The sequence below is a fragment of the Aulonocara sp. 'chitande type north' Nkhata Bay genome, linkage group LG22 (genome assembly GCF_057382095.1).
Source record: "Aulonocara sp. 'chitande type north' Nkhata Bay isolate Kocher_YH1m ecotype deep benthic linkage group LG22, A_spYH_male_GT1.1, whole genome shotgun sequence".
In the NCBI taxonomy this organism is placed as follows: Eukaryota; Metazoa; Chordata; class Actinopteri; order Cichliformes; family Cichlidae; genus Aulonocara; species Aulonocara sp. 'chitande type north' Nkhata Bay.
In genome coordinates this window covers 1123553-1150312 of record NC_141364.1, presented here as the reverse complement: position 1 = coordinate 1150312, position 26760 = coordinate 1123553, and the positions used below count along the sequence as shown (strand labels likewise).

At 46.1% G+C, this 26760-nt stretch overlaps 1 protein-coding gene across 1 annotated transcript in view; it reads left to right on the top strand.

Moving 5' to 3' along the window:
• LOC147303113 (glutamate receptor ionotropic, kainate 5-like) overlaps nucleotides 1-26760 on the top strand; it is a 207537-nt gene that overhangs the window by 4104 nt on the left and 176673 nt on the right. Inside the window, exon 2 of the mRNA XM_086279148.1 lies at nucleotides 16213-17851. The gene's annotated coding sequence lies outside the window, so the exon portion shown is untranslated. The remainder of the gene's footprint in view (nucleotides 1-16212; nucleotides 17852-26760) is intronic.

Sequence of the window (26760 nt, the reverse complement as noted above, 5' to 3'; positions counted from 1 at the left end):
GCTCGGCCCTGATCTGCGACAGCGTCAACCGACCTACACGTGACGCCGCTTCCGTTTCAGGTGCAGCGCAGCGTGTGAGCGATGAGACGGAGCGTGTCATTACGAGAATGTGAGCAATCAGACGTGAGCGCGTCGAGTGGAACGGCGAGCGTCTCGAGGTTTAATGTATGCGCGCCGGGTGCGTCAACCTGCTGTTGTCACTTTGGGTGACGGCGCAGGGTGATGGAGTTTGTTCCGCACGAGCGTCAGCAGCGACTGGAGCTGCAGGTGTGTGTGTGCGCTCAGTTTCAGCTTTTACATGACATTATGCAGCCCTGTGTGTGTCTGTTCTTATTCATGGCGGTGTTCAGTGAAAGCGTGCAGGCAATGCACAGAGGAATATATTCAGTCTGTTTCATGGTGCTCCAGTGGGAGCTGTAGCAGCCCACACACACACACACCTGTGACAGGACGCCTCTGAGATAATCGATTATTCTCGTTCACGTTCTCCTCAATCAGGGTCATGACTCCCATGATCAGCTGTTCAGGGTCACTGAGCTCATTCACCGGAAACGCTGGTAAAATGGCGGCTTCCTGTCATTCGAGCTCGGGCAGCTTGCAGCTCGATGGAGCTTCAAGCAGCTTTGACAACATGAGAGAAACTCTGACAACATTCGTCACATTTACTTTGTAATAGTGACCGGGTGTACTGTTGTTCAGCTTTAACTGAACCGCTTGCTGCCTCTGTGCGCTCGGCCATGATGCTGTATTATGACAGATTCTCCAGGTCTGTGAACACGGGCCGCTTCACCAGCACTGACACCGACAGAGCACCGCAACAACCAAATGTCCTCGGCGAGGAACGTGAGTCCAAGGACGCGGAGCGATCACGCAGACGAACGGTGACTGAAGACTGGCGCCTAAACTCAGCGGTCCGGTGCTGAGCCGGTGAGTGCTGACGTACAGGCACGCAGCTGAGCAGCTCGGAGCCAGGACGAGTTATGATGCAGAGTAAAAGGCTGTGGCTATTTCCTGAAAGCTATATGCAATAATTAGGCCTTTCAACAAAAACACATTTAATTTTTCTGTCAGGAACATTAACTGTGGAAAAGCAGCTCTGTCCCCGACTCTGCAAGCAAAGCCATTACTTGTTAAGGCGCCCCACTCAGCGACGCACACCATGGGTCAGATGACTGCGTGGCGCAAGTTCAGGCTTTGCTGGAGCTGCGGGTGGTGCTGCGGGTGGTGCTAGCAGACCGAGCAGTGGATGGATATCAGCTGAACACAGTGAGGTGAAAGTATTTGAAGTGAATATTTGGTGTGAGCAGCTTCATCCTCGGCTCTGAACTCGGAGCAGCTCTCCGTCGTCTCTGTGAGGACCTTCAGACTGTGGATCCAGCTCTCCATCAGACCTGGTCCTCTGATCTTCAGACCAGTTCTTGTGTCATTTTCACGCCAACAAGCCTTTGTTTGAACTCCTGACAGCAGCCATCGTTTCCAGCATAATTTGGTTAACGATAATTGATCAAAAGAATAAAATTAAAGCAGTTACAGCCAGGCAGGTATTCACACCTGGGATACTCCGACAGCTCATTTCATTTCTGTTGGATTAAGATGTTCTGATGACCTGCGACACAAAGACATAAAGAGACAGCGAAAGGTAAAATGAGAAGGAGTCTGAGCGGCAGAGGGACGCGATCACGTGTCCTTGAGGGGAAGGAAGCGGGAAAAGAAGGTGATGCACCCCTCGACAAATTTAAGAGCGTGATGAGTAGGGGTGGGGGAAAAAATCGATACTGTGTAGCATCGTGATATTTTGTTTGCTAATAATGTATTGATGCAGGGACAGCAGAAATCGATATTTTGTTACAAAAAAGGTTTTTGTGCTCTGACTTCAGAGCATGTTGATCCTTTTTCTGAGCAAGAATCCTGACACTGTCCAAATGTGTTTAACTTTATTTTGGCAGCAATAAACACGACAGTTTACTTATTTTAATTTAAGACATGTTTTATTTTAATTATGTTTAAAACCTTTTTCATTTATTGTAAAATTATATTTTGTTTTAATTTACTTTCAAATTCTTCAGTTGCTGAAGGGGCTGCATAGTTTTCATATTGCATAGTTCAGAATAGCTATAATTGTACCAGATGGTTGCATTCAGTTAAGTTGGACTAGACTGTAATACAAACCGTTCAGTTCGTCAACAATAAAACTGAGATGAGAGAAAGACTGAGTGTGAGACTTTGTTATTAGATAAAATGAATATTGATAAAGTTTACCTTTATGGACAGAATCTGAATATCGCAAAATATTTTTAAAAATTGCAATAATATCGTATCGTGCGTTAAGTATTGTGATAATATCGTATCGTGCGTTAAGTATTGTGATAATATCGTATTGTGGGATGTATGGTGATTCCCACCTCTAGTGCTGAGTGACGCCCAGACGGCGTCAGGACCTCAGCCCCGTGTCACCTCTCTCTGCGTGACTTTCACTTTATGAACCTACACTGTGCCAGCAGCCGTACATCACCCTTCAACCTTCAGCCCGTCCTCTGCTCGCCTCATTCATCACGTCTTACACGCCAAGTGACATCAGCTAGAAGCTTAATCGCCGCCGTTTGAAAAGCCATTCGCTCAACAAATATGGGTGCTGTCAGCGAGCGAGAACGAGCCGTCACAGTTTATGCCGGGCGGGGTGGCGGAGATGTCAGGCCCCGCACTTTTATAATGTAATTAAAGCATGCGTGGGCATCCTTTTTACAAAGCCAATGTGCCAGAGACGTGATGTGTGGCGCACAGCGAGATGAAATGCTGGGTTTTAATTGGAGGCTGTCTCACTTCAGTCAAAGCGGCTGGATGAAGGGAAAGAACAGAAGGAGGGTTTATGTACAAGAAATTCATTATAAAAGCACAGCTGGCACCATCCTGATGTTGCACAGCGACGAGACGTGAGCGGCCCAGGAAATGAAAAACTTAGATGTTGAAGATTAAACAAGTGGCGATGGAAAAAATGAAACTACATTTTTCACTTTAGCGCCCGATGCTCACAGGTCTGTCAGAATGAGTCCGGAGGTTAGAGGTAGTTCACATCTCTGTGATGATATCTGCATCATATTTGCACCTTCGTTTCGTCACGTCCTGTTCACTTAGATGAAGAAAACACTGTCTGCTCTGCTGGCTGCAAACATTACAGCACATATGCTGCAGGCATACAGTACATATGTGGGAGGATCGAGCTGTCGTCTAAGCCGTTTGTCACCTGCACCGACACTCTTATTGACTCTAATAGAACAATAACTTACTAAATGAACATCATCGTTTCAAACAAAGCTTTTGATCTTACAGTATGAAACACCTTGACGTGACTGCTGTGGTTTGACGGTATATAAATAAAATTACATTGAAAACGTGAACAACTAAAGACATAATCAAAGCAGCTTGGAAAGAAAAGCGTCTGGACTTCTCCAAGTTTCTTGAAGACGTTTCATCTGAGAAGCTTCTTCAGGTCTAAAACCAAATGGTGGAGAGATTTAAGCCCTGTGGGAGTGTCCCTAAGAGGGACGTTGACCCCTGATGATCCTCTAATCACATGAGTCGAAGCGTGAAAGCGGGTGTGGGTCACAATCAGCCAGGGTTTCAGGTGAGCTCATTGTGAAACCTGGCCCCACCTTATCATGTGATTTCCTGAGGTCAGATGGCCCAGGATGTGAGTGGGCGTTAAGGCGTCTGGGAACTCGATTATAGATGGCAAACAGTTGGTGTCTTAAGCCCCGCCCTCTGTTCAAAGATGGTCGTTCACAGCAGACATAGATGTTTCTTTCAAACCATGTCTTCTCTGTCCACTGGTATCCTCAAAGAGTGACCTTCGACCTTTAGATCCAGCTAGGCAGCCGAGTCTTGAAGACTCTCCTGAGCTTCTCTAATAAAGCTGCTGCATCAGGGATGACAGTATTGTTCTGTTTGTCCTCCTGATCCTCTCTCGTTGTTGCCTGCTCTTCTTTTCTGTGCCTCTCTGCTGATTTGATGAAAGCCCAGTTGGGATAACCACATGTTTTAAGAGCTTCCTTTACATGTGTTTCTTTTCTTTCCCTTGAGGTTTAGAGGGAACATTTTCTGCCCGGTGCTGCAGGGTCCTGATTACTTTGTGTTGTGTTGCAGATAGTGGTGGGAGTCCAAACACCTGGGACTCTCCATCATTTGGTTTTAGAACTGAAGAAGCTTCTTGGATTCGATTCAGTTTTATTTATACACCAAATCACAACTACAGTCGCCTCAATACTGTAAGATAGACCCTACAATAATACAGAGAAAAACCCAACAATCATATGAGCCCCTATGAGCAGCACTTTGGTGACAGTGGGAAGGAAAAACTCCCTTTCAACAGGAAGAAACCTTCGGCAGAACCAGGCTCAGGGAGGGGCGGGGCCATCTGCTGTGATTGGTTGGGGTGAGAGAAGGAAGACAGGATGAAGACCTGCTGTGGAAGAGAGACAGAGGTTAATAACAGATATGATTCAATGCAGAGAGGTCTGTTAATACATCTCCTCTCATCGGAGAAGCTTCTCTGATGAGAGGAGAAACATCTTCAAGACATTGAGAAAATCCCCCTAATTTATTAGTCAGACATCTTTTGTGTGTGTGTGTGTGTGTGTGCGTGTGTGCGTGCGTGCGTGTGTGTGCGCGTGCGTGTGTGCATGCATGTGCGTTTGTGTGCGTGCGTTTGCGTGCGTGCGTTTGTGTGTGTGCGTGTGTGTGTGTGCGCGTGCGTGTGTGCGTGTGTGTGTGTGTGTGTGTGCGCGTGCGTGCGTGTGTGTGCGTGCGTGTGTGCGCGTGCGTGTGCGTTTGTGTGCGTGCGTTTGTGTGCGTGCGTGTGTGCGCGCGTGCGTGTGTGTGTGTGTGTGTGTGTGGCGTACGTGTGTGCGCGCGTGCGTGTGTGTGTGTGTGTGTGCGTGCATGTACGTGCGTGCGTTTGTGTGCGCGTGTGAGCTTTACCATTACTGACCATCTCGTTTTTCCATCTTTTATATACAGTCTGTGTGCTAGTGGACACTGTGGGTAAATATTGTGTGAAGATGCATTTTCTGATTGTCTGTAGTAACACAAACTCATATCAGGGAGAGATGAAGTATATCACTCTGTGAATGTGCTTTTTGTTGCTGTGTTCATGATTCACTGCCTCTTGGACAATTCAGTCAATACCTACAAGTGCCTAACAAGGACGACGTGGAGGACTCGTGCACAGCTGTTTGGATTGTAGCATGAAGCATGCGCTTTGTCACAACGAGATGAGAGTAAAACTACAGTCCTCACGACGTGTGAGAGATCGTGAAGTAATGTCAGCCGGTCGGGAGGACGTCTGTCTCACGCTCACATGACGAATGACAGAAAGGCTGCGGGCTGTAAATGTGCCACCACCGTAACGTATCACAGAAACGTCTTCCTCTTTGTTCGAGCGAGTAACAAACACGTCTCTTTCAGAGGTTCCTTCATCTGCTCTTTACTGAGTGAAGCCGTGAATAAACAGACACACAGCAGGTTGATCTGAGTGACGGGAAATGAAAGATGAACATCTGATGACAGCTTTGAAGAATATTCATGAAATGTAAATATATTTACGCACATCCGGTTCACACCTCATGTGAACAGCGTGGACACTTGACGTACGACTCGAGCTTCAGATTAAAGACTCGGGTTTGGCTTGGGTGCCTGTGCTCTGTGATTGGTTACACGGTCTGCACTCATTAAAAACATACACGGATACAGAGTGCCGTTTCAGTTGCAGCCATAAAAGCTTCAAAAGAGTCTTTAAAGTTGTAGGTTACATGAACAAAGCTGGACCATAAAGTCATTCCTGAATACAATATTTGTAACTGCAGGGTTGCTTTCTGCTCGGTTCACCTCTGAAATTGAATTTTCTGCACACGCTGTATGTCACAACACTCCCACGTGTGCTCGAACTACAATAACATTGAGACCAGACTTCTGTAAGAAGCTGACAAGAATAATGGTGTGAAAAGCAAAATCTTTCCGTCAGTGCTGCGGTCCTAATTACACGTGATGATTTAACCAAGCTGAGGTTCAGAGCAGAGAGGCAGCCACCCCGAGAAGATGGCCCACACTGTTCTTCTGCTTCTCCAAACTCCAGCCTGCTCAGTGTTTCTAACTCACAGTGTGGGGGTTCAGTGAGTCACCAGATGATTCCTTTTATGAGGTGCTCTTCTGCAGAGCCTCTCCTCCTGCGGGTAAACTCCAGCTCCACCATCTCGCTCTGCTCTGAAGCCTCAGAGAGCTCAGCACACGTGCTCATGAGGCAGGTTTCCCCCAGCTGCAGCCGCTGGCAGGCCCCAGCAGCTGCAGCTGGTGCCACTGCAGTGCACTGACCACAGGAGAAGGTCTTACTTGCAGATACAGCCAGGTACCATCAAGGACCATCACAGCATGAATGAGCAACCAGCAGTGAGTGAGCTGGAAGTGCTGAGTTTGCTGGCTAGCAGCAAACTGAACTTTCAAAATAAGAGCAGTGAGGGCTGCCCCCCCGGCATTCCCACATAGCAGATAAAACAAATGAAACGGAGATAAGGTCGGCTGGTGTTTTAGGAGGTCCCAGCTTTAACCCAGCCCGTCCTAAGTCTGTCCTGAACCGTTTGATGAATATGACCTGAGGTTAACATTACATGCTCGCAGTAATGCACACTGTTATAAACCAAGAGCTCCTTTTGATTCATGTTACGTAAGAGCGGGACGTCAGACTTCCCCGACTGCTGACCTTGGGCTGCAGGGAGCTGCTGGTTCCATATATTACATCACATAAAACTCATCCAGCAGCTTTTTCAGACTCCACAGACATTTTGCAGACTAAGGAATTATTTCAGTTTTGCACGATTTATACTCTGCACCGAGTCGTGCTGATGAGGAATTTCATTTGTCAGAGGAAACAGGTGCTGAATGTCACCCAGACTCCCAGCGCACCGTGTTGGGAGGAGTTTCAAATTCAAATTCAAATTCAAATTCAAATTTTATTTGTCACGTACACAGTCATACACAGTACGATATGTAGTGAAATGCTTGGACAACTGCTCGTGACCTAAAGAAAACAAAAAAGGAAAAGGCTATGAATAAGATAGGAAATAAATATGAAAAATTAAAAAGGGTAAATTTAACTATGAAGGAATAAAATATAAATTAAGGTTAACAATGAAATAACTGTACAACACAAATTAGAATGAAGGGTAAATTTAACTGGGAAGGAATAAGATAAAATATATAAATTAAAGTTGAAAATAAAATAACTGTACAACAAAATACACAATATAGAACTATATAAGAATGTATGAAGGAATCTAAATCTAAATAAATATATACACAATAACAGCAGCTGTACAAGTATTAACCGGAAATGAAGAATATAGTGACCAGTGTTGTGCAAAACCAAAGTCCAGAAAGTCCAGTGTGTGTGTAAGAACTGTATGTGTGGGTCAGTACTGTGTGGTGGTGTGATTGAGAGACCGTATCGCCTGCGGGAAGAAGCTCCTCCTCAGTCTCTCTGTGTTGGTCTTCAGGGAGCGGAATCGCTTTCCTGACCTCAGCAGAGAGAACAGTCTGTTGTTGGGATGGCTGAGGTCCTTCACCATCTTCCTGGCCTTGGTCCAGCACCGCCTGCTGTAGATTGAGTGCAGGTCAGGGAGCTCGGAGCGGATGGTGCGCTCAGCTGACCGCACAACCCACTGTAGAGCTCGTCTGTCCTGCATGGTGCTGTTCCCGAACCAGGTTAAGATGTTTCCCGCCAGGATGCTCTCTATGGTGCACGAGTAAAAGTTCCTGAGCACCTTGGAGGGCAGTTGGAAGTCTCTCAAGCGTCTGAGGTGGTAGAGACGCTGTCGGGCCTTTTTCACCACGGTGTTGATGTGACAGGACCATGACAGGTCCTGCGTGATGTGAACTCCGAGGTATTTGAAGCTGTCCACTCTCTCCACTGGGCACTCGTTGATGACGGGGGTCTGGTAGTTCCTCTCCTGCTTAGTGCTGAAGTCCACTATCAGCTCCTTTGTCTTACTGACGTTTAGAAGGAGGTTGTTCCTCTGGCACCAGTTCTCCAGATTCCTAATCTCCTTCAGGTAGGCCGTCTCGTTGTTATCAGAGATCAGGCCCACCACGACGGTGTCGTCAGCAAACTTGATGATGGTGGTGGAGCTGGTAGTGGCCACACAGTCATATGTGTACAAAGAGTACAGCAGGGGGCTCAGAACACACCCCTGGGGGGCTCCAGTGCTGAGAGTGGTGGAGGCTGAGACATGTCCGCCCATCCTTACTGCCTGTGGTCTGCCAGTTAGGAAGTTGGAGATCCACTGACACATAGATGAGCTGAGTCCCAGATGCTCCAGCTTGGTGGTGAGTGTGGAGGGAATTATGGTGTTAAATGCAGAGCTGTAGTCTATGAAGAGCATTTTAACATAATTCCCCCTTCTAGTGTCCAAGTGAGTGAGTGATGTGTGGAGGAGATGAGAGATGGCATCGTCTGTGGAACGATTTGGACGGTAAGCGAACTGTAGTGGGTCCAGTGTGTCTGGTAGTGAAGAAATGATGAAGTCTCTGACCAGGCGTTCAAAGCACTTCATCACTACTGAGGTGAGGGCTACAGGGCGATAGTCATTGAGAGAAGCAGGGTGGGGTTTCTTCGGGACAGGAACAATGATGGACTCTTTGAAGCATGTGGGGATCACCGACTGAGATAAAGAGATGTTGAATATCTCAGTGAACACAGGAGCTAGCTGGTATGCGCAGTCTCTGAGGATACGACCTGGGATGCCGTCTGGTCCTGCTGCTTTCCTGGTGTTCACTCTCTTGAAGGCTCTCCTTACTTCATGCTCGGAGATGACGAGCACGTTTCCGGTGCTGGCAGTATCTTCCTGTCTGCAGCCGTTAGCGCCGCTAACACTAGCATTGTTGGAGTCCTTAGCTGCAGCCTCGAAGCGAGCATAGAAAGTGTTCAGCTCGTCTGCCAGAGTCACGGCCGCGTTCGTCATACCGGTTGTTGGTGCTTTATAGTCCGTTATTGTCCTTAGTCCCCGCCACAGGCTCCTAGAGTCACTCTGTTGGAGTTGTGACTCTAGTTTCCTCCCGTAGCGCTGCTTCGCCTCTTTCACCGCCCTCCGCACGTTATATGACGCGGCTTTGTACGGGTCCATGTCCCCCGTCGTGAGTCCCGTGTTGTAGGCAGCGGTGCGGGATCTCAGAGCGTCGCGGATGGTTTTATCCACCCACGGCTTCTGGTTGGGAAACGTTGTGATAGTCTTTGTCTCCACGGTATCATCCGCTAGTTTCCCGATGAATCCCACAACCGCTTCTGTAAACACGTTGACGTCATCGTCGGAGCTGTTTCTGAACACGCCCCAGTCTGCGTCATCGAGTGCGTCCTGTAACGCGGCCACCGATTGATCCGTCCAGCGCGCGACCTTCCTCTGAACCGGAACTTCCTGTTTCAGCCTTTGTTTGTATTTTGGCATGAGGAAGATGGCGGCGTGATCAGATTTGCCAAACGGGGGGCGGGATTGTGCCTTGTACCCGTCCTTGACCGTAGTGTAGCAGTGGTCCAGTGTCCTTTCACCTCTGGTGGGGCAGGTGATGTGTTGATAAAAGTTCGGCGCTGCGCGTTTGAGGTTGGCGCTATTAAAGTCCCCCGTCACAATAAGCGCAGCGTCCCGGTGTTGTGTCTGGTGCTGTGTGAGTGCCTCATGCAGCTCGCATAAGGCGGTGACCGTGTCCGCTTGTGGTGGAATATAAACGGCACTTACAATGACCGATGTAAATTCCCGAGGTAGATAAAAAGGACGACACATGATGGACAGTAGTTCCAGATTTGGTGTGCAGGAGCGTGTGAGAGGAACAACGTTCGCACTGTTGCACCAGTTGTTGTTCACCATTAAACACACGCCGCCTCCCCTTGACTTCCCCGAGTCCCGTGTCCTGTCCATGCGGTGAACCGAGAAGAACTCGGCCAGCTGGATGGCGTGGTCCGGCACCGCTGGGTTCAGCCATGTCTCGGTGAAGCAGAGGAGATTGCAGTCCCGAATGTCTCTCTGGAACTTTACCCTGGCCCTGAGGTCGTCAAGCTTGTTCTCCAGTGACTGGACGTTGGCGAGCAGGATGCTAGGCAGAGGTGTGCGGTGTGCACGAGCTCTCAGCCTGTTCCTGACGCCGGCTCGCTTCCCTCTAGGCCGCCGCTTCCCTTTGTTCTCCCTCGAGATCTCACTCGGCCAGCTCGGATCCGGAGTTAAAAACTTCGAATTGTGAGTACATTGTAAACCAATAGAAACAAGAGTGTCACTGTCATACCTAATGTACCCAATGGTGATGATTTTGCCGATTTAGAAACGCTGAAAACTAACTTAAAAAACAAAGACAAAGAAAAAGTGGTCGGAGCAGTCGTGACGGCAGCCGACCTCACCGGCGCCATCTTATTTATTTAGTTTTAGTGCTGTTACCTGATAAATAACCTGCTGCTGTGCGGCTAATTGTTCTAACGCACCGTCCAAAAAGTCAGTGCTCCAGCTTTGATGAGTAATAAAATCAAGGATTATTTGCAGTTCCTATTGATTGTGTTGTAGAGTTCAGCAGGGATGCAACCTCATCATTCATACAAGCAGTTTTTGCTGTTAGCTAACATTCACACGTTCATACTCCAATCGCAGAGCAACCTGGGGTTAGGATCTTGAGTATTTGGCATACAGATTGGAGCAGCCAGGGATCGAACCACCAACCTGCCGATTAGTAGATGACCTGCTCTGCGTTTGCTTTTTGCATGGTTGTGGTATTTATATGTATCTGTGTCTGCAGCGGACATGCACAGCTAACCGATGCTGCTCGCTGTGACACTTAATGCTCAGATTCGGCTCCTCACGGGGAAGAACCAGCCTGAAATATCTCAGCCTTAGCAAAACTGAAGGACTGGCATGCACGGCTGTGCTTCTCATGGTAAGCTCAGCTGTGATGTCACTTCCAGCCCCAACAGGAACTTCCGAGGTGACTAACATGCGGCCTCAGCCTCTCCTCTGCCCTTCTTCTCCTGCTGGCCTTTGGACCTGTTTAAGCCCACACTGATGAAACCCACTGTGAGGACTGGCAGGTGAATGGGGAAGTTTAGAAGCATGCTTGCAGTCACTGTTTCCTCATGCTGGGGTTACAGCTGCAGCTGTGGGCCTCCTTGCTGCTTCTGCTCCATCTGTGACCTGGGTTCCAGTTTGGCACCAACGCAACATTTGAGGTGTTACTTTGAGGACGTATAGGTTCTGACCCCTGGTGTGAACGTGCTGTCTCTGCATGTTTGTGCACTGCAATGCTGGGAAGCCGGGTTAGAGCAGGCGCTGCTCTAACCCGAGCTGTCCTCAGGTTTGTCCTCGGGCCGAATCCTGAAAAGCAACACTCAGCCGGATGTTTCCACTGATGCTCTGTGGCTGTCATACAGCACAGCACACACTACAGGTGATGTTATGCAATAAGTTGCTCTGCAGCTATAGAGCGGCGCATCTCCTCGTCTCTGCCGGGGTGAGTCAGCAGAGACACAGCCCTCACAGCTGCACCCCATAGGATGCTGTTGTTTTACTAATGTCATGGGAACAATCATATTTACAGAACCGTGAAAGCGATCCTCCTTCAGCACACTAGTGCGCTGTACAGCCTGTCAGAAGGGGTCTAATGCATGGATGTAATGGAGCCCAGCAGGGATCCGTGGTGCTCTCTGCCTCTACACATGAAGAGCAGTCAAGTAGTTAAGAGCTGAAGTCACCAGAACCTGCAGGCTTCCTCTTCACCTGCCTGAATTTCAACTAAAAGAAAAGTTTGAGCTAAACGGCTGCTACTTCAGCTGGACGCGAACCACACTGACGCGTCACGCATCACTGCCTTCTGTGTAAAATGCTGGAGAAACATGGAAAAACTACTCTGCATTAGAGCTGGGCGATAGAACGATAACGATATGTATAGCGAAATAACTTTTTCTCGATAGAAAAGTTAAACTATTGCGATAGACCTCATCTCTCCTGTCCTCTTAAAAAAAAAAAAAGAAGAAGAAGAAGAACAGGCAATCCAAATTAAGTAGCGCAGAGCCGAACCAATCACAGCCGCAGCGTCACGTCAGGTGACTTCTTACGTGCAGCACAAGTGCCAAGCCGCACATGTGTATTTGGGAAGCAGCCAGCCGCCGTGCCGCCCGGTAATGGAGGAAATGTGTGCCGACTAGAGAAACATCAACCGGGCGTGACCGAAGGTTACCGAAGAGAAAACAGATGATGGTTCCAACGCCGGAGAGATTGTCGAACGGAAGAGCCAGAGAAGCTCCGTAGTGTGAAGGTATTTCTGCTATTTCAAGTCTGACAAAAAACAGAGTAGCTGCACTGTAAATGTGCCGAAAGCAAGTCTGGAAATACAATAAAGCGGTGCAGCTCAGTCTCTGACTGGAAGCGCTGATTCGTCATTCGGCTTTTGTCAGACTAAAGTAACTGTTAAAACTGTTTGAAAAGCTCAGCTATACAACAAGGAGAGATTGAGAATTTCCTTTTAGTTCTCAGTTTATTTGATATTGACAAAAGTTAGTCAGTTTTGTCTGTTCTTCTGTAAAACAAACTAAGATTTATTTTTAGAATTAATATTTTGTTTCTAAGTGGAATTGACAATTTAGTCTGTTTTGTTTGTTCTGTTTTGAAACTTAAACGCTTTAGCGGCTGCCTTTTGTGTAGTTTGTAATATTTGCCTTTATTTATCTGAAAAAGTCTCATGTTCCTTAAGTACATCTACCCTGTTGAACTTATTATGGGAAATAAATATTTAAATAAAAACAAGCTGCTGATTATTTCACATTTTACTTGTGAGCAACGGCACATTTAAATCTTACAAATATAGTTATTTGGCTGATATCGTGATAGATATCGTTATCGCCTGAAATGAAAAAAACATATCGTGATATGAAAAAATCTTATATCGCCCAGCTCTACTCTGCGTTTATTCTTTTACACAGTTTGGTGCTTAAATTATATTTTTACCAAGTCCTAAACATTATAAGAGAGACATTATAACCCCCAAACATACAATATGAAAAGGTTTAAAGCCAGACGTGTTTTCTTTCCCGTCTTTTACTCTCCCGCCTCGGCAGAGTAAAGTTTTCAAGGTGGAAAAAAAGTGTTGAAAGTTTGCTCCATTAGTTTTATCTTTCAGAAGTAAAAGAAACATTAAGTTTGACGTCAACGACTCTTCAGATAAAGTGGCTTCTGAGACATTTTCCCTCACAGGCCGGATGCTTTTTGTGCCTGCTGTCACCTCGAGCTGATTTCGACCCTGAAACACAAATTCTCCCATCAGCTAAAAAGATTGTGAAAAGCTTCGTCCTTTCTCTCGCTCAGAAGCATCAAAGACGAACACTTGGCCAAAAAGAAGATGCCAGAAAAAAGAAAAACGTGTTATCGGCTCAGTGCAGGAGGTCTAAACAAAGCTCTGGTTGTCACCTGAACTTCCTGCCCTCGCAAACACACCGTGCTGCCGGCTGTTTCAGAGTGCTGTGAGCGCTCAGGTCTCCGTGATGATGATGTCAGACATGGCGGCTGATCCTGCTGTTTGAAGAGTGTCTGCTGCAGTTGTGAACAAATCCAGTTCTGGTGTTGTAGCTCATAGCTGTGAAACGATGGTCTGTAAGAATATGATCACAGCCAGAAGCTCCTGGGTTTGAATCCACCCTCTCTGTGTGGGCTTTGGTCCTGGATCTTCTGTAGGTCTTTGACCGCCATCATTATTTAAGTCCTTGAGGTTTCAGTTTGTTTGACCTCGCCTAGTGTTTTTCTCTCTTGTTACTTCCTGCTTTATTTTGGTACTCTGTGTCTTCTTCCCCTCGACTTTTTCGTCTCGTTGGTTTGATTCTGTCCACCTGTGCCACGTTTCTCTGGCTGTCTTCTCGGTCGGTTCATCTTCTTCGTGGTCTCCTGCTCCTGTTCCAGTATTTTGGATTCTGGTACCCTTACTCAGTTTTGGACTGCTAATGGACATTTTTCTCCAGCTTCCAATTAAAGTTGTGTTTTCAGTTTATCCATGTGCCTGCTTGTTAGATTAACCGCTGATTTAAACTGACTGTAGATGTTAGCGTGAGCGTGGATAGCCGGATGAGACCGGTGACCTCTTCCTCTGAGAAAGCTGGGAAAGGCTCCAACCAACCCTGATTCTGGTGCTAAAATCAGATTCATAAGTTTGTTTGCAGCGTTATCCAAGCTGATGCTGCTTAGTGGCCTTGTACTTGTTCTCTAAATTAGGCATCAGGAAAGTTTCAGCCATATTTCCAGAAGGCCGTGGCAGAATGACACAATCCATTCTGCATCTGGAGACAGCACAAAAGACACAGTGAGATAACAACATCATTACAAGGGCAGCTGTCCAGTTTTCCAACACACAGACTCACTGGCTGTATGCCATCACACCCCTGCCATTACAAAGTGTTGTTTTCACCACAGGGGTGCGCTGCCCTCACGACACGTGACCATGTGAAGCTAGCCTGCAGCGAACAAAATAGACGAGATCTCCACACAAGGCTGGCTTTTCTTGATTTTACTGAAGATCTTTTTAAGCCTTTCCTCGCTCAAGGCTTCTCTTTGCTGTTTCTTATTTCTAACTGAAATATACAGAAAGTGAAAATAAATTGTTAGCTGCTCTCCACGAAGGGAAAACCAACCCTGCAGGGAGACCTACCTCCGCACCTGTGCAGGTGAAGCCAAAGGGCAGATTTGCTTCACCATGTTTTCTAGTCTTTGGCTTAGAATGAAGTTGGTTTGGAAACATTCAGCGATGCTTCATCTCCTGCTTTGTGTTTGTGCGGGCGCCGTGCTAGCAGTGTCCAAGCGTTTTGTTTTTTGTTTTGTTTTTTTCCTTTTCATACCGCACCACCCCCCCTGCAATGGCTCTCCGCCCCTAGGGGGCGGGCCCCACACTTTGGGAAGGTCTGAGTTAGATGATGCTACATCAGCCCTTTGCCTTTTCTCCTTCTGGTCCTTTTCCCTGTGTGGACACGATGAACGTGTAAACCTCATTGCTCCTCCCACTCTGCCGTCATTTCAATGTTTCTATTGGCTCCTCTCACTCATCGACTTCTGTTGTTTCTGTGTTTTTGGCTGAAGGAAGTTTTCAATAATCGTGTTTGTTGTTTTCATCTCGACTGAATTTTCTTTTCAGTTTTTTTTTTTGTTAGTTTTTTCTTGTGTGGAAATAAAGATGAGAAGACATTTATAGACAAAGAAGGTGAGGTGAAAGTCTTGTATTTACAAATAGCTTCTTTCCATAATCTCTAAAACAATATAACGTGTAAGTTACTTGTGTGACTGCGTTGTGTTTATGTAAAACCTGTGTCTGTTACTGGCTGCAGGTGAAAATGCTGAATTGGAGGCTTTCTGAGGAGTTTAGAAAGCCTCCAAACACACGACGTTAGACCAGTAGACTCGGGCCCAGCCTGGTTTCATTTTAACTGTAATTTAGGCCCTAAAGTTACTGGGTTACGCTCAGGAAAAGATCATGACTTATGTTCCCTTCAATTCAATTCTATCTTATTCTGTTTATATAGCACCAAATCACGGCGCCTTGTATTGTAAGGTGAGAGCCCTACAATGATACAGGGAAAATCTACAGTCAGATGAACCCTTATGATTAAATGTCTGGCAACATTGGAAAAGGAAGAAACCTCCAGCTAAGGGGGGGGGGGGGTTGTTCTGCAACACCTGGGCACCAGGATCCAAGACGCCCTGGTGGTCAGTTAGAAAAAAAAATGCATGTTTGTGCATCACAAAACTTTGGTGTCAAAGCTCAACCAAAGCCGACTGATGGACTCGTGTGACACGTTCCAGTTAAACCTCCTTGGCTGCAGTTTGGTATATGCATCCTCCACCATAAGGCTCCTTAGACTAATATAACTGAGTATATAACACAGCTGAATGAGACCACAGGTTTTAGAAAACAGGCTCTGCAGCATTTGTCTCTGTCATAATACCCTCTTCACTTAATTACGATCTGTGAGGCTTTTCAGCAAAGCAGATGTGATAAAGAGGAAAACATGGGTTTTATATTAAACCTCCTCCAGATCTCCAGTGAAGCTCATATTAAATCTGAAACGCTCTAAAACTGGAGTCTGAGTTTTTCCCGTTTGGAAAGAATTAACCTGCATTAATACGCATCTGCTGAAACCAAATGCTGTTTTTCTTTTCACTGCAGGTATCATCAGAATCTCCTCGACCTCATCGAATCCATCGTTACCAAAAAAGCCGCAGGCCTGAGCCTTCCTGGCGGCTTTACTGACCTGCCTGCTAATCAGCAGCCCCGCCGGAGGCCGGGACTCTGAGGACACCAAAGACAGAAGACGTCTCGGCTGATCTGGATGCTCTTTGTTTCTGTCATTTCCTGTTTCCACACTGACGCCGATCTGCAGCCTGGACACGGTGGATGTAAAAGAAACCACGCCGCTCTTTTCTCGACACAATTCTTCGCGATGTCGCCTCGCAGGAGGTGACGTGTGGCTCCTCCTAACATGTAGCCAGGACGACCTGAAGAGCCCTCCCACAAACTTTCCTTCAAACAGGCCGATCGCTGCCGGATGAGTGAACGCTCACTCCCACAAAACACAAACTGAGACGCTGAGCGAGGGTTCATAAAGTGCTACCGGCTCATTATCAGCCACGGCGCTTCCTATTTTCATCTTTAATCTTTGTATTCTGAGTAATCATCTTTTTAATTAATGGTGACGGCGGCATGAAATCTTCCCCACCGCCCTCCTTTTCTCCCGGTGCCACCTGAAACCAATTAGCAACAGCAGATCTAGATGGGGATTAGACACGGGGGGAGCAGCCGCGATTAGACACAAACACAACGACAGAAGAAGAGAGCCTGAGAACAAAGCCGGAGGCGGGGTTAGGGAGGGGCCCGCCGTCCATTCTGGGTGATCGATAGAAGGGAGGAGTAGATATGGATACGGCCGGATTGGGGAGGCAACCCTCAGCAGACGCAACAGCCAGGTGTGAGTCAGCAGGTGGAGTCGATTGTCGGTGCCCAGAGTCGTGACTGACAGGAGCTCCGGCCGCCCGGGACTCTTTGTCATTCCCTGCACGGAGCGGCAGAGCACGAGGAGAGACTCCTGGCTCGTCTCCACAATCAGGGCCAATTAAGAGAATTTGATTATATGCCTTAATCTTGGCAGTCAGGTGGAAAAAGCAGACAGAAGAGAAAGAGGAGGCAGAGCAGGTGCCACCGATACACACCATTATCTCCGTCCATCTCTAATTGAGTTTGTTGCTTCCCTCGCCGGGTGCTCGCCTCATCTCCTCTACAAAAGAAATCTGTCTTCAAGAGTTTTTCTCGAGAGAAAAACAGAACAGAGAAATAAAGGCAAGGCCCTCTGTCTCCTGCCGTAAATGCTCTTTCTTTACCTTCTGCAAACACTTTCACTCGGATCTCCCTTCAGAGACATTCCCCATCTCCCTCACCTTTTCCAAGTCCCTTTTCATCCCACCTTCCAGACTCACAGTCCCAGTATGGACATGTCCAGTCTCCCTGCAGTTTTCACAATCTCCATATCAAGAGTGAGATAAAAGTATTATAGAGGAGAGGGCAGAAAGCAGCGAGAGGCTGAATCTGCAGAGGACGGAGCACAGACTTTATTTCCTCCCATCGACCGTCCCCGAAGCTTCAGTTCCTCTTCTTAAACTCCCTCCTCTCCCCTGGAGCTTTTCCAAGCTCTCCTCTGTGGATCGTACTCTCTGCAGTGACCGTCCGACCCGGACTTTTCCCAGACTTAACCGACCTCCGTCATCCGAAGCAATCCTTTGATATCGGCTCCTCGTGTCCTCATCTTCATTCCGTGAGTACTTCAGTTTTCCTGCCTCCTCTCCCTCTCTCCTTCCTGTCCCTCCCAGTTTTGTTCCAAGATGATGTGATGGATGATACAGGCAGTCGCAGTATCACACAAAGGTTTGCTAGGCTGAGGTTTGTTGAGACTGAAACAGGTTCTGGCTTCTTCTCCTGAATTCGGGGGCTGTTGCTTGGATTGAACATGTTGGACTCATTCATGTGACAAGAGGAACATGCTAACACTGCTAACACATAAGAACTGTAATTTTCACTTCACTGCACCAACAATATTCAATATTCACACCATTCACGACTGCACCTGTCAGGGTGAGCTGCTCGCACCATTGATCGACATCTCTATGTAATATGGTGTTAGCATCAGCAAGAAGCTGTGTTATCTTTTCCCCAAGAATCCAGAAACCCATTAATGACAGAGCGGTGGTGATGTCCATCGTTTATGTACAGGCTGTGGTTAAATGCTGAGATGTTGTTGTGCTACATTTTGTTGAAGACTCTTATTTTGAAGGGAACAGTTGACGGTGATATTCCCGGTGGCTCATCAGTGGATATAAACTTCCTGGACATTTGTTCAGTGAAGATCTTGTTTCTTTCCACTTTGATCCTTCTGCTGGTGCAGGTGAGAGTGCCGTGTCGGCTGCTGTGCTGCATGCAGAGACAAAGCATTTAGCTCATGTGTGACCCTGTGGGCGGCGTGCAGGTTTGTGACTTCCTGCCGTCGTCTGAACCGCTGCTGCACACGACTGCGACGCAGCACACATTTTTACTCTTGGTGCTTTGAATCGATCAGGTCGCCTGATATTTGCTGTGCTGCTTTAGTTATAGGCAAAACTTTAGAGGGATAAAAGTTTAATGATGGCAAACATATGATGTGAGTAGTAGCTGCGCTTTTTTGCCCCTTTTATTGAACAGATTCGGCACCAAAGACAACAGATCTGGTGTCAGATACAGCATGAATGGTAGAGACAGGTAGGGGCTGGTTGCAAAGTGGCTTGCAGCATCGCTGTGACGTTTACTAACTGGTTATCAGCTGATTTGAGCCGGCATTAACCTCCTAAGACCCGAACTCTTCCACAGCAGTATTTTTAATTTCACTTTGATATTTGGGCTGATTGGGACCTGATGAAGGTAAAAACAAAAATTACCAATTTTCTTTTTACCTGATTTTTGTTTCTAAGGAAGATCAGAGCCACATATGAGGACATTCGTTTAAAATGTTGATAGAACAGTAGCAGGATAACGTCCTCGTAAGTGGATATCAGGTCATTGTAAAATTGAGTATTTTGGTCTAAATAACCCAAAATGTGACGTCCACATATGTGGACGCAGGTCCTAGGAGGTTAAGAATAGTTGCCTGGATTTTACATCCAGTATCACTTATGCTTCCTGCTAATATGAGCTGAGACTCACTCTTGTTTTTGGAAATCTCCGCTAACAGAAAGCCCCCAAAGTCCGCTATGGTGGGCTCCTGCATGGCAGCGTGTTCTCCTCCGTGCACAGCTAGGTGTGAGCTATGCAGAGTTTGATGAAAAGTACAGCGAGTAAAAGAAATGCAGCTCTTCTCATAAGTGGATGAAATTGCTGGAGCGCTTTGAAAGGTCTTTGCTGTCGTGTGAACTACCAGCAGCTTCAAAGGTTATGGATGAAACGGAGAAAACACGAGAGCAAAGCTGGATTTACTCAGACGCAGAGTTTGGACGCCTCTCAGCATACATGTCGCTGCATTGTTGAACACACACACATCCTGTGCTAACACCATTATCTCTGCTCCTTGAAGGTGTACGCAGAAATCCACCAATATAGGACATTTCAGAGATGAGCGTCGTCTCGAGTCTGGCAGTAATCTGGTGACTGTCCAACAGAGATGCTAATGGCCAATTCTGCATCATTTTAATGTTAAAATGATCGTTTGTTAATCACAGCTGTGTGTTCCTGTTAGATGAGCCAAAACTTTCTATTTCCTCCCTCCGACTCTAAAGTCCAAGGACGAAGTGAAATTACAGGTGAAACCCCTTTGCTGGAAAATAGGCCATAATTATTACTGTGGAGCTTTGGCTACATATTTAAACGCCACGCCTCATCCAGACACAGATCCACTTGCTCTGGGGGATTAACTTATACCATCCTGTGTGTCTTCCCTCCTCTGCTCCTCCTCTCCCTCTCTGTCCATCTTTTCTAAATCTCTGTGCTGGATATAGCCTGCATCCTAAATGTGCCTCCTCCTCCTCTTCCTCTCCTCTGCATGTGTTGGACTGCGTCATCGTAGGCGTTCGGCGGTCAGGCTCCGTGCGCCCTGCATTCAATCCTTCTTTTTACGTGCGATAATAGTACACAAGACTCAGGAGTCATGGTCCCACGTAGGAAGAGCAGATCAATGAGTCTTTATTCAGCTGGTGAACCCCCGTGTGTGTGTGTGTGTGTGTGTGTGTGTGTGTGTGTGTGTGTCTGTGTGTGTGTGTGTGTGTGTCTCTGTGTGTGTGTGTGTGTGTCTCTGTGTGTGTGTGTGTGTGTGTGTGTGTCTCTGTGTGTGTGTGTGTCTGTGTCTCTGTGTGTGTGTGTGTGTGTGTGTGTGTGTGTGTGTGTGTGTGTGTGTGTGAGAGCGTGTGTGTGTGTGTGAGTGTGTGTGAGTGTGTGTGTGTGTGTGTGTGTGTCCGTGTGTCTGTGTGTGTGTCCGTGTGTGTGTGTGTGTGTGTGTGTGTGTGTGTCTCTCTGTGTGTGTGTGTGTGTGTGTGTGTGTGTGTGTGTGTGTGTGTGTGTGCGTGTGTGTGTGTGTGAGGCGCAGTGACGGGCTGAGACTGTGATTTGAATTTTTGATCTGAAATAATGGAGGAGAGGTGCGTTCTGAGATGAGCTCCTGCACGACTTGATTGGCTGATTATGGAGGACTGCGCTTCCCGAACGCTCTCACAGCTTCTTCGTGTTTATCAGATTCTATTGGACAGTTAACTGCGGGTGCTTTAGTTCAGAGGCTCGATAATAACCTGGAGGTGTTGTAATGATGCAGTAAAGTCTTAATCTGTGGGTCGTCTGTGGGTCCGGTGTGCTGTTTAAATGTGGAGGCGGCCCCTGGAAAACACGTGTGCGTGGAGCACGTGTTGGTGATGGAGCCTTTCCAGATGTGCCAGCTGCCAGGTCCACTGATGCTTTCAGAATAAACATTATTCTGAAATTGTTCCAGTTTTGGTGATCCTCTGCCTCTCGAAGATGCTTTCTATCAATCATATTACCCCTATGAGCAGCACTTTGGCGACAGTTGGAAGGAAAAACTCCCACTCAGGCAGAACCGGGCTCAGGGAGGGGCGGAGCCATCTGCTGCGACCGATAACAAGTAGGATTCAGTGCAGAGAGGTCTATTAACACGTAGTGAGTGAAGAAGAAACACCCAGTGCATCATGGGAGTCATAGGAGCAACAAGCGAGCTCATGACCTCATTAGCTGCAAAATGAGACCTGCTGCTGCCATCGAAGAAATGTCAGGTTAAACACCTGATATGTTCTTTTTTGTGAATAAAATTGAGTTCATGACTGATATTTTATTCACGCGGAGTATTTCAGGTAAATCATGATCATCCTCTTAGTCCCATGTGAGTGAAATACCATCCAAGATCTCCCTCGTTCTTTTACACGCCGCATTTTCTTTGTTCCCACCTGAAGAAAAACACCAACAATAAAACAGAGATGATGTTTTTCCTTTCGGCCGGCTCATGGCGGTGATCACTGGGTCGTTGGTTACGTTACACCGTGGCCCAGAATAAAACTCGCGTTAAATCTGCGCTGCAGAAAATGCCGCGGTCCTGGGCTTCTTCGATTTTACGATCACTGGTGTTACCATGGTCACAGTTTCCCTTTGGTGTTTATTTCCTGGGTTGTTGTGATATTTCATCTTCATTGTTCATCTCCCCGTGTTGTGTCTCTGTGCTGTCAGGGTTGCATGTGTCGGTCTCAGGTTGTGTTTCCTGTTTTAGTTTGAAGGTCCTTCGTCTCGTGTGGTGTTCTTCTTTGCTTCCCTTGGTTGGTCAGCAGATTCTGTTCAGCTGTGTGACCAGATGTCTCCACTCTGTCCTGTGTTTCCTCACAGAGTCCCAGGTGACTTCCTTGTTTCTGCATTTGAGTCCTGACAGAAAAACAGCTTGTTTTTTTAAATATATTTCAGTACTTTAAATGTGAATCACTTTCTAATATGATTATGAAGATGAGATTATAAATAGGTCTGAAGTGAAAACGACTTCCTGCTAATATCTCCTGATACTGTAATCCAATTACTTTTTTCAGGTAACGAGTAAAGTAAGGGATTACTATTGCAAAAATGGTAATTAGATTACCGTTACTTTCCCGTAGGAACGCTGCGTTACTGCGTTACTAAAACCGTGATTTTTTTTGCAAGAATGTCTCATGACAGTGACGTAAGCGAGTGCGCCGTTCGTGACAACAGCTGTGTGCAGATCAACAATGGATCACATATCGAGTGCAGAGAGAGTATGAGCGTGCAGCGTTTAAAGCGTGGAAGTACTGACCTTACTTTGAGTTTGATTCCATAAAAAGTGACAAAAACATTAGTGTCCGCTGTGCGTGGGAAGAAAACTTCTTTTTACAGCGAAAAAACCCCTAAACTTCCAAACAAGCACCGAGTAGCTACGACGTAATGGGAAACTCACAGAGACACTCGCAGATTCTTCCACTGACCGCGGCACACCTGCACCAGGGTAACCCTCCGCCTGCCCCACTCCTGCTTTACAGGTGAAAATAGAGCAACAGGACCGCTGAGTCTTTGACTTTATTTATTTTCTGCTGTGTTTTACTTGCATCTATTTGAAAGACTGAGTGCAAACACAAAAAATGTTTTATTTTATGAGCTGGAATGTGCAGAAAATAGGTTTAAATGTTAAACTAATTTCTTCCAGTCAGAGAATGTTGCAGATAATTAAATTTTTGCTTGATGCATAAAGTTAAAAGATTAAAACTGATAAAACAAGTTTTAAAAAGAGACTTTTCCATTTGATTACATTTTGTATGATGATTATGCAGAAAAAGTAGAATTGGGCTGAAAGATCTATCACTTTATCAGCTACTCAGGTTGTAAATCGTGTTTTTAAAAAGTAACTAAGTAACTAATTACTTTTGAAAATAAGTAATCAGTAAAGTAACGGGATTACCTTTTTGGGGAAGTAATCAGTAATTAGTTTCTGATTACTTTTTTCAAGTAACATGACCAACACTGCTCCTGCTGCGCACGGACTCTGTATAAGGACGGTGTGCCGCGTGGCCCGTCGCTCTTATTCCTCTTCTTCTTCTTCGGCTCTCAGACTGAAGGACTGCAGCAGCAGTGCACGCAGGATCAAATGTTTTGTCTGAAGTGCAGTCAGAACATCTGCATCATTTCAGCTTTTCAAGTTTTCTAGTTTTACTGTTGTCGCCACAAATCTTTGTTTCTGTCCAAAGTAAGTAGGCGAGGGAGACGAAGGCTGAAATGAACACACTGGCACTTAAACACAACATGATACCGATCACACACATGCCACGGTTCCACAATCTAAGGATTCATGTCTGCTGGCAAAGCCGAACCTCCACAGGAGAAGACTTCAGCAAACAGTTATTATAAGTATTAATCATTACTCTGTGCAGCGCAGCTCACCTTAACTCACCTGGAGACTCGTGCGCATGAGGACTCATAAACAGCTGAAGCTCTGCAGGAATATATTCAAACCAAGTCTGGTTGAAATGGGGACGTTTCCTTCGCCTATTAAACTCGCTATCATGGAGCGACTTTGACTTGGAACGTCTCCGCCTTTAAACCCGGTCACATCCATCCCCGCTCTATTAGATGCCACAATCAGCCGCGGCTCCTAAAGAGCTTCTGTCTGGGAATGCTATTACCTGCAGTAAGTAATGGCGGAGGGAGATAACGATTATGGAGCCTCCATCATTTTTCCTCCTCTCCTTTCCCGCACATACCACAGGTGGAGTGAGCTCAGCTGATGGAAGCTTTAAGGGGGTCAAACCTCCTCCGTCACTGTCTGGGCTGCACGCAGTGGATAATTGAGGCAGCTGTATTGATATCCTGCTTCACCGCAATGGAGGAAAATCACCTCTGTTTACCGTTAATGGCTTTGGGAGATGCACACCGTTAACGCCGAGCAGGAAACAGAAGAGCTTCAGGGAGAGTTCATTGTACAAATGAGCCCAAAAGCAAACAATGGAAACGCACATGAAAGTTGGTCGGCTAAAGCTGCTTTGCTCCAGCTGAACTCACTCGCCGCTGTCCGCAGGAGGATCGACTTTATCCTCCCGTGACGATGATGATGATCAAACTCTGCAGGCTGCCATCGAACATTCACTTCATTTATTTGTGCGCTGTTCTTAATTCAACCCCACTGCATTGAGCTATTTGACTCTTGGCTTAGACCTGCAGACACTCTCAGCATTTCAACTGGAAACTGTTTCCATTGTTTGCTCTGCCAGCAGCTGTTCCCGCTCTCACACAGCTGACCAGCAGGCCGACACACGTGTGGCCTTTCTTACAGTTTGCTCATTACAAATTAGAGATGGACCGATCCGATATTACGTATCGGTATCGGTCCGATACTGACCTAAATTACTGGATCGGATATCGGAGAAAAATAAAAAATGTAATCAGATCCATTAAATATCACGAAAGCACCTCACAAAACTTGCAACACGCCGTAACTCACCTCAGAACGTTAGCACGTCGGAGCAGTATGCATCACGTGATAGAGCGGCTGTGGCATGCGGGACCTGTCGGTGGTCTGGATAGCATTTGGAGCTTCGCTAGCAACCTGGCATTTCATCTCCGACAAAGTTATCCCGAGAGAAGTAAAGCAAGTGTGTAAGTCCATCTCTGAATGTTTGTAAAGCATTCCTGCGTTAAGCTTAACAAGCGATATATGGAGCGACTGCCTCTTCTTGCTGCTACTTCAATCATGAAACTGCTTGATGATCAGCTGATCGGCTTTTCTGTCCGAGTCCGTTTCTCTGGTTTGTTTTTGGCCCACTTTGCACCAGAAAGAGGAAACCAGCAGCTGAACAACAGCAGCATGTTTAAGCTTGATCAGCTGTTGTTAGAATTTATTTAATATTACTTTCTACACCAGGATCTTTTTCTACGTAGCTGACGCTGGTAACTGTGCAGGGGCGGATCTAGCAAAGTTTAGCCAGGGGGGCCGATAGGGCATTAACAGGGAAAAGGGGCACAAAGACATACTTTTCTTTCTTATTCTCATTTAAAATGTCGAGCTTTTAATAAAAAATTATCTGACACCCAAAGTTTTAATTTGATGTAAAATGAATAGAAGTCAATTACTGTATATAGTGACTATTAAGTCTAATATATATACCCTAGTAAGCTATAGTACTTTTTACTTTGGGAAGGTACCATCTGTGCAGTCTGCAATTTTGTTGAAGAAAGATGTTGAATCTATTTAATATTTCTTGAAAAATAATTGATTTCTGTGCATTTTTTTTCACACTGCATCAAATTAAGGTTGATTACGTTGATTAAGCATCATGAGGTGGAGCGTGAGGGGTGGTTCCCTATTTTTTATTTATTTATTTTTGTTGTTGCTGGGAGTTGGAACCCTATTAGTTAGGTTGCTTAATATTTATGCTAAGTACTCTTTAAAATACCAGAATAGGGAGGATGGTGTAGGTTTAAGTTTATTAGATTGATCAGTATTGCTGAACTATGAAACATTTTTTTTGTATACAGGTATAACAGAATAGCTTTAGTGTAGTTGTTGTTTTAAACTTGAGTATGAACTTATACAAAATGCAGCAAGATATTTAAAAAACAGTTTTGTTGACTAAAAAACACTATATCGGATTCATATCGGTATCGGCAGATATCCAAATTTATGATATCGGTATCGGACATAAAAAAGTGGTATCGTGCCATCTCTATTTCAAATCGGACTCAACTGAAAAAATAAATCTGAAGTCATCCTGCACATATATACATTTCATTTTTCATGGACACTGGACTTCTCTGAGAAGCACCTTCAATATTCAAAACGAATCCATCAGTTCAGAAACACCCGTCCTGTAACTGATCATTTAGATCCCAGAGGTGGTGCCCACTGGTGGATTAACCGTCACAGAGTGGGGTTGAGGTGGTGTCCTGTGAAAGCCTGGCCTGTTTCTGAGCGTGCAGCTTTCCTGGATGTGTGATCAGAGAAAAGTTTTTATGTTTATAAGACGAACTTTATGAGGGAATAATTGTGTCCTGGCTTTACGTCAGACCTCATCCCTGATGATAATTTCTCCCTGGGTAATAAAGACACATTTATTACTGGCATGACAAACATTTTGTGCTTCCACACCGAATGCTTGGTTATTGATTCAGTTATTAATGTCTCACTTTTAGCCAACAAGCTCTTCTGTTCTACAACATTTGAGAAACCAGAAGAATGAAGGTGGGGATGATGGAGGCTGACGTAGATGAGAGTAACCAGCGGTGTAACTGCCGTGTGAAATATTGCGGTGGGCGGCGCGGGGCCTGTGGATCGCTGTAATGACGTTACAGAGACGTTTGATTTTGTGCTCCTGGGTCGATGTTTTAAAAAGGTCAGCTTCAGAGCTCGTGCCAGGAAAGAGATCTGACGTGGATGTGGATTCATGTTCCGCTGTGAAAGTGTCTCAGTTATAACCAGGGTTGAATTATTCATAGAGATTCATATAAATGTGAAGGGGCTGCAACGTTTGTTGTCTGCTGTTGGAAGGAGACGTGCGCTGACTGATCGCTTCAGTCGAGCTGCAGCAGCGCAGCTGCAGGAGGATCCCTCTGTCTGCTTTCTTCTTTCATTATTATATTAATATTCCTGCATCAGTGTAATTGTGCACTGCGCTCCTTCAGTTCCTTCCAGAGAAAAGCACCTTTTAATGGGGCTGT